Source organism: Mesocricetus auratus, unplaced genomic scaffold, assembly GCF_017639785.1.
Source record: "Mesocricetus auratus isolate SY011 unplaced genomic scaffold, BCM_Maur_2.0 Super-Scaffold_6730, whole genome shotgun sequence".
NCBI lineage: Eukaryota > Metazoa > Chordata > Mammalia > Rodentia > Cricetidae > Mesocricetus > Mesocricetus auratus.
In genome coordinates, this window is record NW_024429184.1 from 40,036,530 (window position 1) to 40,046,412 (window position 9,883).

Genomic DNA, 9,883 nt, shown 5'->3' on the forward strand with positions numbered 1-9,883 from the left:
CAAAGGCTTTAATTGATTCCAGGGTAGGCTCCCTCTGATTTTTCTATAAGGAGGTCTTTGTCAGCACAGTATACTCTACACAAGTATATACAACACAGTGTAGTATACGTAAGCCATATTTACTTCTTGTCACAAGATTGGGTAAATATCACTTTTGGTGCTCTCCACAACACATGCCTTTGTTTTTGCACTGCTAGTGCATTCCCCAGAGTTCAGACTTTTATTTGGTCTGGAGACACCTGTGCACACTGAGAACTAGCAGAAAATGTAGACGGCCATCATTTTTGGGGATAACCCACATCTCTTGCACTTAGCTATCCTGTTGAAATGGGATGGAGGTTCTTGAGAGAGGGTGATGGTTATGAAATTTTTAAAGGTGACAGATATATAGGAGTTCTTAATCAATCAGGTTGGCTTGAACCACAACCTACTCCGAGATGGCTCACTTTTAATTAATTCTCTTTGGTATTTATTTCACTCATCTGGAAACTGAGCTAATAATTAATTACATGAAACCTCACAGCTACGCTGTGAGGATAAATGAGTTAGTACTTAGAAATCAGATAGAGTTAGTACTTAGAAATCAGATAGCAGCCAGGCATGGTGGCATACACCTTTAATCCCACACCCAGGAACCAGAGGCAGGTGGACTTTTTAATTCAAGGCCAGCCTGGTATATAGAGTGAATTACAGGACAGCCAAGGCTATGCAGAGAATCCCTATCTTGAAAAAAAAAAACAAAAGTAAAGAAAAAATTGGATGAGAAATGAGATAGCAAAATGCTTGATATGAACTCTGTGTTCAATAAAGATTAGCTATTTTTCTAATTAGAATACTTCCTTTCAGGTATTAGGATGTGGTCTAGGTGCGAGTATGTGCTCGATTTCGTTTCAGCACATGCAGAATTTGCAGAAACGAACAGTTTGAACTGCAGGAATTTGAGGGCCTGACATAGTATACCCCTGGGAAGCAGAGAAGTGATGTGATCAGATCCTGCAGTGAGTGGTGCTGCAGAGAACTGGAAGGGCGAGAAAGTGAGGTAAACAATTCAGGCAGTAGACACAGTTTTGATTTCAAGATATTTGACAGCAAAGGAAAGAAAGCCCAGATCATTGCTGGAAAGAGGCTTCGGGATGAGTTTCCCTAAGGGCTGAGGTCCAGGGTGACGTAGCTGGTATGATATGCCTTATCATGAAAGTCATTTCTTCCCAGGGACATGGGTTTCAAATTTTACTCTGGCCAAGAGGCTGGTAGAGAAAAGGTAGGCAATCTTGGCTTTCCTGAGCTGACCCTAAAGTAGGAACAGGGAGAGGTCCTCTGCTCAGACACTACCTGTAGGTCCCTTTGCCCATGCCCAAGGTCAGGGAAATGCCTTCCCCGTGGTCTTAAAATGCACTGCCATAATAAGCCCCTTCTCCTACTGAGGAGAAAAACAGCCCTCACCATGATTCACTAAGCCTGGTGCATAATGCATACCTGTTATTATTTGGGGGACTAAATGTTAGTATTCAGACATCTGTACTGGCCTATCCTTGGGGTTCTGACAGGATAGACCCTCAGCTGCAGCCACTAAGGGCCTTGCACATTCATTAAGTTCTCTTTTAGAAGGGCCCTGCCCACCTCCTGTCTTCCTCTTGTTCTCTCTCTCTGCTTCTCTCTCTCTCTTCTTCTTCTCTCTCTCTCTCTCTGTGTCTTCTCCTCTCCTCTCCTGTCCTCTCCTGTCCTCTCCTCTCCCTCCCCTCCCCTCCTCTCCTCTCCTCTCCTCTCCCCTCCCCTCCTCTCCTCTCCTCTCCTCTCCTCTCCTCTCCCCTCCCCTCCCCTCCTCTCCTCTCCTCTTTTGTTGTTCCTGACCCCAGAAGTCAGTCTCCCCTCTTCTTTCCCTCCTTTTCCCATTCACTGCCTCCAATAATAAAAAAAACTCCTCCACCCAAGCTCTGTCACATGGCATCTTTTTCTTACATACTGCTTTTTAAAATTCCAACACTGAATATAACAATTTAAGTTTTCCTTTGATCAATACGTAAATTACAATCTTTTTGAGTGAAGCACAAACTTATCTTGATGGCTGGGTCTCATGACAGGTTCATTTGTCTGGTGCATGAGTGATTCAAGTTCACAAACTTAAACTAGAAATACTGTGGAAAACAAGTTAACAATTTGGTTACATGCATTTTTATTGGTCCATGTTTGCAAGAGAAATATCACAGGTAGGACAGCAATTGATGTTAGCCTCTGTAACTCAGTTTTTAAAAGTCATGAGTCATGCAGAGCAAAGAAATATCGGGAAGGTGGTGCTACAAGCTATTTGCAGTTTAAAAACTCAAAGGATGAAGACTTATCAGCTGAGTTTTACAGCTGGAAAAATGGTAAAATTGGAAGGGTACATGATTTGGCCAGTGTGCAAACTTCAGGGACATGTGGTAGAAATTATAAGTGATAACTTTCCTGTGAAATGTGTCAACTAACCACTATGAAAGCTATTCCCCATTCCAATAGAATTCTCTAGAAGGGGGAAGGTGGCAAGAGGAAGATGATTAAGCGGTAAAACTCTTTTAGAATGAGGTGAAAATGTGTCCAAAGTATATAGACAAGGAGAGTATTAGCGTCAGCCAGAAGAGACCCAAGGAGCTCCAACTGTTTAAATAAAATTGCCATTTTATATTCACAATGGGCCAGATTTTATCCCAGTATAGCTCAGCAGGAATTCTTTGGAAAGATTCCTGACTCTAGAATTACTTGGTGAAAGTGAATTGGGGCGCTATGAAAATGATACTTGGTGATTTTATTCAACTGCCTTTAAACCATCTAATAGACTTAGAATTACTTTCCTTCTAGTCTCACATTGGCACAGTTCTGGGCCAGGTAAAGATGAACATTCAACAAATTTCAGTTATACATGGAACTGGCTTCCCTTTCAGCTTTATAGCTTTTGTAAAGGGAAAGAAATCCCTCCAATGACTTGTGTATTTGTTCGACTACCTGATCATGCACGTTAATTTCTACAGAATATGTGTGCCATGCAAAGTTGGCCTAGCCACATGAGCTAGTACAGTCTAGCAGTCTTTGAGAATCCTCAAGTCAGCCATGTTTATATACCTAGTCAAGCTCGGTCTTGTCATTGACAGCAGATACCAAGGAAGTTAATTCTGTTCCCTCCTTCTTCAACCATTTGTTGTTTATTCTTTTCTCTGATATTTTAAAATGCTGCGGTCAACTTGGTCTTTTCTTAAGTTGTCTTCCAATGTTGGAAGTTGTTGCCCTCATCCTTGCTTTTCAATGCCACAAACTCACCATTCATAGCAAATCTCTCTCTCTTCTCTTTATTTTCTTTTTTGTAATTTTTAAAAAAAATCATCATCATCATTGTGTGTGTGTGTGTGGTGTATGCCATTGTGCACATGCGTAAGTCAGGCTAACTTTCAGAAGTGGATTCTGGAGATTGAACTCAAGTCATCAATCTCATGGGGCAAGTGCTTTTACCCACTAACCTGTCTCACTGGCCCCTTCCATTCTTTGCTAAGTTCCCAATGGTATAGGGATAAAGTTTATGGGGATTTATTTCATCTTTAGATGTCTCCCTAAAAGTTCATGTACTATATGCTTGGTACCCAAGGTAGTGACGCTGAGGTAGGGTCTACTTGGGTCACTGGGGTTACTCTCTCACTAGAGGCACTATTCTTTCTAGAAGGTGCTACTTCCAGTCACACCCTTTCTCTGCTTCCTCGTGGGAGGCATGGTCCTTCCTCCCACAGTGTTTTGCAAGCTGCTGTGGGGCCCTGACCTGAGCCTGCACTGTGCTGCTTTGACTTTTAGCCTCCAAAGCTGTGAGTTTGATAAATTTCTTTATGAAATTAGCCTGTGTCATATATTTCTTTGTAATGATTTTGGAAACTGATCAATATGTGCCAGCGCTAAGGACACAAACAGAAATTTGGAACAACTTGTCTAGGCCAATGTATTCAGTCACTGCTGTGACAAAAGCAGTTCAAGGAAGGCTTTGCTTTCGCTTCCAGCTGTGGGAACGCTCTCCCAGCAGGGAAGTCACAGCAGCAGGAGTAGATAGACAGCTAGTCCCAGTGTGTCTGCAATCACGGAGGAATGAATGTTTGTACTCAGCCTGTATTTTCTGTCTTAGCCAGTGCAGAACCCCAGTCCACTCTATGGTGTGGCCTACACTCAGAGTGAGTCTTGGTTGAACATTTCTGCATGCGATCTCCTAGGCAAAAGCCAAATGTGTGACTCCTCCCATCAGGATTCTAAATGCCATCAGTTGACATCAGGGTTAACCATCGCAAGTCTACCCCTTGCCAACCGTACACCTAAAAATATCACCCTGCAACTCGAGAGGTCAAAGTCTCGTTTAGCCCATATTGCAATATGAAACTAATTCACCTGTAAGATTCCTACAGTCTTTAACAGTCCAAACCCAGGTTAAAAATCTGACTTTTTTTTCCCTGAGATTCCAGGAGCTCTCTTAAACGGCAGCTCCTACAAAAACAAACAAAAAATAAATCACATGCTTTCAGTATAGAATGGCACAGAATAAATACAGAATTCCAAGAGGGAGGAATGGGAAGAGAACAAGAAAAGACAAGACCAAATCCCTCAAGGCAAACCTCAAATTCTGCAGCTCCTCGTCTTACATCTGGAACGCATGATGGGATCATCTGCACTCCAGTCTTCCCTGACACACCTGCACCTTCTATCTTGGACTGCTGCTCGGTGCCTGCAGCTTTCCCTGACAGAAGCCCCACAGTCCTGATATCTCTAACATCTTGGGGTTTCCATTGAAATGTAGACTCTACCTTCTCAGCTTCATGGAGCAGCCTCTCAGAGCCTCCTTACAGGTTACAGGACCCTGACACACACTGCCTAGCACACATTGGTGACTTCCTAGAATCCTTGGCACAAGACCCCATGTAAAGGGAAGCTTTTTCCTTGAGAGGAGCCTTTCCACCAGCCTGGTTCTAGAGCCGCATCAGTCCCAAATAAACACACAAGAGGCTATATTAATTATGAAGCTGTTGGCCTTGCTTGTTTCTTACTGGCTAGCTCTGACTTAAGTAATTACCCCATAATTGTTAATCTAAGTATTTCTCTTACCGGAGAATAGTTCCGGGCTTCCTACCCCATGGCGGTTACATGTCGACTCCCTGTGTTTCTCCTTCCCAGAGTCCTCCTGGACTCTTAGTCCCTCCTATCTAGATTCCCTATTGGCCAGACAGTGCTTTATTGACAAATGCACAGGACTTCCCCAACAACCCCATGACACCCTTGTTCTAGAATGTTCATGCTTACACAACCAGTATCATGTGGACTATTCTCAGTTTAGGCTTTTACCATCCAATGAATTTGCATTTTCACCAAGTATCCTATGGCTGTGTGATGCTCATGGGGCATCTTTGCAATTGTCCTGGAGCAGAGCCCTAGTTCTCTTTAATGGAATGGATCCCTTCAACAGTTGCAGCCGTGTTTGCTGCAATTCACCTGGAACTTTAAACTCATCAATTCTTCTTTCCTTTCCATACCACACACTTTTAATAATTTTCTGCCCCATCTATTGTGTGCTTCCTTTCTCTCTCTCTCTCTCTCTCTCTCTCTCTCTCTCTCTCTCTCTCTCTCTCTCTCTCTCTCTCTCTCTCCCCTTCCTTCCTTTCATCTATGTATCTATCTACCTATCATCTATCTATCCATCAATCTATCATCTGTTTACCTGTAGTTCTAGATGAGAGCAGTGAACAGCAATCATGACACAACCTAAATATTGTCCCGTTTAGACCATTAGTTTTGAGGTCAGCCTCATTAAAGTTTTTAGAACAGTCAGATGCAACTAGATTATTGGTTAGAAAATAGGATGAATGATCTCTAACCTAGTCCCTAACTGCCCTCGTTCCTCTTCGACACTGGGACTGTGGTATCTGTATTTCTCTGGGCATTCTGGGCTTTGAACTGCCCACCCAAACAGTTTTGTAAGTCCTGCTTACCGTTTCGATGCTTCTCTAGATTTTAGCTGTAAATTTTTCCACATTTATTCTGCAAATCATTTTAAAAGTTCACATGCTCAGATTCACCACAGCAACACTGCCACTCTTAGTGTCCCTTGAATATTGCTTTTCCCATTGCTGCTACCAAACAATTTACAAAAGCAATGGATGGAAGGAAGGAAGGAAGGAAAGAAGGAAGGAAGGAAAAAAGGAAGGATAAAAGCCCAGCCTCCCAGCCTCTCAACCTCCCAACCTCCCAACCTCCCCAAAATATCTAAGCAGTGGGGTACAAACATCAGCCATTAAATGGCCACTTCAAGGGGCTTGTTACTGAAAGCTTGTTTAGGATGGCTACAGTTGTGTCTCTTGCCAGATTACCTCCTACTGCTGAAAGCCTGAGTGCAGGCATTCTGACAATTTCTGAACATGTCACTGATGTGCTAATAAGTTTGAATGAAGCAGACACTGCTAAGTGGCGTTTTGTTTCCATTTATCCCTCCCCATTCACCTCTTCTCTCCTTTCCTCCTCCTCTGGCTCTTTCTCCACATCCTCCTCCCTCCTCTTCTTCTCATCTTCTTCTCCTCATTTGAAAATAAATCCTATTGAATTATTACATTGCATTGGAACTCATCACAAATCACTCCAGTCAAAACGATATCGTTAATCACATGGTCAAAGTGCAAGTTTCCAAAGCTCTCTGGAAAAAAAGAATGCTGTCTGGCATGTCAAAAGCCATGGCATGGTTAACATAAATGTGTTGACTATGGTGTATACCCCCCCCAACTAGAATTTATTAGGAGGATCACGTCCTATGTTCAGGGCAGTTGTAAAGCTAGCTGGCCAATCCACTGCCAAAAGGGGAGGATATAATCCTATTTTCTCGTCCCTTAGGGCCCTGCTTTTCATGCCAGTCCCCAGGCCCAGGCAGCATCCTTTAGAAGAACAGAAAAGAGGATAGACTCCTGAGGCTGGCTGTATGGACACAAGGGACAGAATCCCTCTCAGTACAACTCTATTGGTGGGAATTCCTGGATGGAGAAGGAGGAAGCAAGAGGAGCCATTAAACACTGGAGCTCGAGCCGCCTCAGAGAGCCAAGGACACTCAAAACCTCTCTGCCTCCGCTACTCCTGGGTCTTCACTCTTGTCACTACATTTGGTGGCTTTGGCGCCCAATACCTCACTTCCCGTACTTCCTGTGGTTCCTGCTAGCATGGCACACACACTTTAAAACCTTTCATTTTTCAAATTTACACCACTTCCTATTTCTTGACTTCTAACATCCCACATTCCTTTGCCTGGCATTCCCAGTTCAAAACTTTCTTTTTGCCCTCAGCTCTTTTAAACTATCAGCGTTACATGGACTGTGGCATGGTCTTGTAGTTCCAGCTACTCAGCAAACTGAGGTGACTACAGGCAAGAGGGCAGACCAGGCAACTTAACAAGACTCCCTGTTGAAAAAGAAAAATAGCAGCCGGGCGTTGGTGGCACATGCCTTTAATCCCAGCACTCGGGAGGCAGAGGCAGGCGGATCTCTGTGAGTTCGAGGCCAGCCTGGTCTACAGAGCGAGTTCCAGGACAGCCTCCAAAACAATACAGAGAAACCCTGTCTCAAAAAAAAATAATAAAATAAAAATGGCTTCTACACCTTTTCACCATGGTTTAATAGCATCTTTTCTACAGAGGCCCTTACTCTCCTTTCCCCAGCGTGGCCCTCTGGTTAGTTGTGACATCCTTCTCAGGCCCACTACCAGGAGTAGCTGGTCAACACTACTTCATCTTATTTTGTTCTGGCTCTTTTTTTCTTTAGTGTCTTTGCTCTGATTTTTGATTCTGTGGTTTTTGTGGGGTTTTGTTTTGTTGTTCAAACAGGCTGTGGGAGAACATAAAGTTCAGTGGGTAAGGAGGTGGGAGACCTGGGAGGAGCTGAGGGAGGAGAACAAAATATATGTGTGAAAAAATTAATGAAAATAAAATGTGCCCTCTTCCCCCTGACTCCCTTTCCCCTAACCATCCTCACCTAGAAATCCCCAATACATAACAGCACAGCTCTGGCCACTCAGGGCCTGGACTCTAGCCAGGAAAATACAGCTGTACTAAATTTTCCTCCTTTGTGAACACCAGGAGGCCGGGGGAGAGACATACTCTTGAGTCAACCTACCACGGGCTATCCCTGAACATGTCACACCATGGCAGTTCCTGAGACCTGTGTCAACCACACTGTTTGTGTTAACAGTCTCAATGAGAAGATCAAGAAGGATGAGCTCAAGAAGCCCCTGCATGCCATCTTCTCCAAGTTTGGCGGGATCCTGGGTATCATGGTGTCTTGGAGCCTGAAGATGAGGGGCTAGACCTTTGTCATTTTTAAGGAGGTCAACAGCACCACTAATGCCCTGCATTTCATGCAGGGTTTCCCCTTCTATGACAAGCCCATGCACGTCCAACACACCAAGACTGACTTAGACATCATTGCCAAGATGAAGGGCATCATTGTGGAGAGGGACCCGCACACGAGAGAAGAGGAAGCCAAAGAGTCAGGAGATACTATCTGCCTGAAAGGCTGCTCAGGGTAGGGCAGCTGCCCTGCGGTGGACACTGTCCAGTCTACCGGGTATGCCACTGACGACTCAGGCATTATGCACCACTTGCCAGGCCAGCCTCCTTATTTGCCACCACCTGGACCTTGCTCCTGGCCAGATGCCCCTGGGGCCATGCCCCCACAGCAGCTCATGCCTGGACAGACGCCTCCTGCCCAGCTTCTCTCCGAGAATCCATCCATCCCATACTGTTCCCCAACCAACCTGCCAGAGGAGACCAACAAGCTCACACTGTCCACGATTGCCAACTAGTTCCCTGGCTTCAAGGGGGTGTGTCTGGTCCCCCCACCCTCACCCCCATCCCTGGGCAGCACGACATCGACTTCCTCGGGGTTTGACAACGAAGTGCAGACTGGAGTAACACGAGATGTCCTGCAAGGCTTTAAGGCCATGCAGAACAATGCAATGAAGATCATTTGCACGCCTTTAATACCAGCACTCGGGAGGCAGAGGCAGGCCGATCTCTGTGAGTTCGAGGCCAGCCTGGTCTACAGAGCTAGTTCCAGGACAGCCTCCAAAACAATACAGAGAAACAGAAACCCTGTCTCAAAAAACCAAAAAAAAAAAAAAAAAAAAAAAGAAGAAGTAGAAGTAGCGCCTTCCACCATGGGGCATCTCAGTCTCCATGCTAGGGCTGTGTCTCCACTGCCCAGTCCCCTACCCTACTTCCCCCCCTCCTCCCCCCCTTCCCCCGCCGGCTCAGTCCTTGAAGGCAAGCCCCCCTTGGAGGCCTTCGCAGAGCCACGTGTGAGTGTGTGGTTGCCACACAGCATTGTACTCAGAATCTGTCCCCAGACATTGCACCTGGCGCTGTTAGGTTGTGTGGTGATTAAAGGTTTTTTTTTTTTTGAGCTTTGGTTTCTCATTAAAAAAAAAAAAGCTGTGAACAACAGTCTCGGGTAGGCCTCTGTGCTCCTGGGGATCTGATGTTCTCCCTCAACTCTCCTCCTTTCCCCATGACAGTCATTACGTGCTTCCCCTTCTCTCCTTAGCCCTGGTATCCTTGTCCTGCTGGGCATTTCTGTGCTCATATCAAGGGACGTGTGAGAGGAGGGCGAATCAGAATGCACTGTCTAACCACCCGACTACCCATTACCCCTCTTTCTTTGAGAAAGGGGGAACTGCTGCTTCGCTTGGGGCCCTGACAGAAAGCAAGCTCTTTCACATAGGTGTGGCCTCTAAGCCCCTCCCTTCTGAGAACTGGGTTGCTGGCTGCTGGTGCCTGTTTAACCTTCCCTATTAGGTATGCCATCCGTTACTTCCTGTCCTTTTTAAGAAGCTTTCTTAGTTTACTATTGTTGTG

At 45.1% G+C, this 9,883-nt stretch overlaps 1 pseudogene; it reads left to right on the forward strand.

The window, feature by feature from the left end:
- The first annotated feature begins 8,172 nt into the window (after window positions 1–8,172).
- LOC101824941 lies at window positions 8,173–9,627 on the forward strand (annotated as a pseudogene).
- The last annotated feature ends 256 nt before the right edge of the window (window positions 9,628–9,883 follow it).